Raw genomic sequence first — 416 nt, 5'->3', positions numbered from 1 at the left:
TAAAATAGTTTGGGTTTTCAGCATGAAAAAATGTTTTGATGCACTGATGTTTTGCTCCGAGGAAGGGGTATGCCTGAAACTTCAGCATTTAGTCGGAGGGGTCTATAATCTAGTCTATAATCTATAGACTAGATATCTAGTCTATAGACTAGATATATATATATATCTAGATATATATATAGACTAGATATAATCTATAGACTAGATATATATATATATATATCTAGTCTATAATCTAGATAATAGACAATATTATATTGAGAGAAAGGGATGACATGAAAGAGAAAATTAATGCAGAGGATTATGTGTGGATTGAGTTTTGACATTGTATGAAGGAAGAGCATGAAAGAGAAGTTAGTGAAGAATTCAAAAGGCCTGTGGAAATGAAAGAGTAACGATTTTGTGGGATTTTAATT

Source organism: Eptatretus burgeri, chromosome 5 (assembly GCF_056783735.1).
Source record: "Eptatretus burgeri isolate ZD-2024b chromosome 5, Ebu_testis_v1, whole genome shotgun sequence".
Taxonomy (NCBI): Eukaryota; Metazoa; Chordata; class Myxini; order Myxiniformes; family Myxinidae; genus Eptatretus; species Eptatretus burgeri.
The sequence above is the reverse complement of the archived record's forward strand: the minus strand, read 5'-3'. Positions refer to the sequence as shown.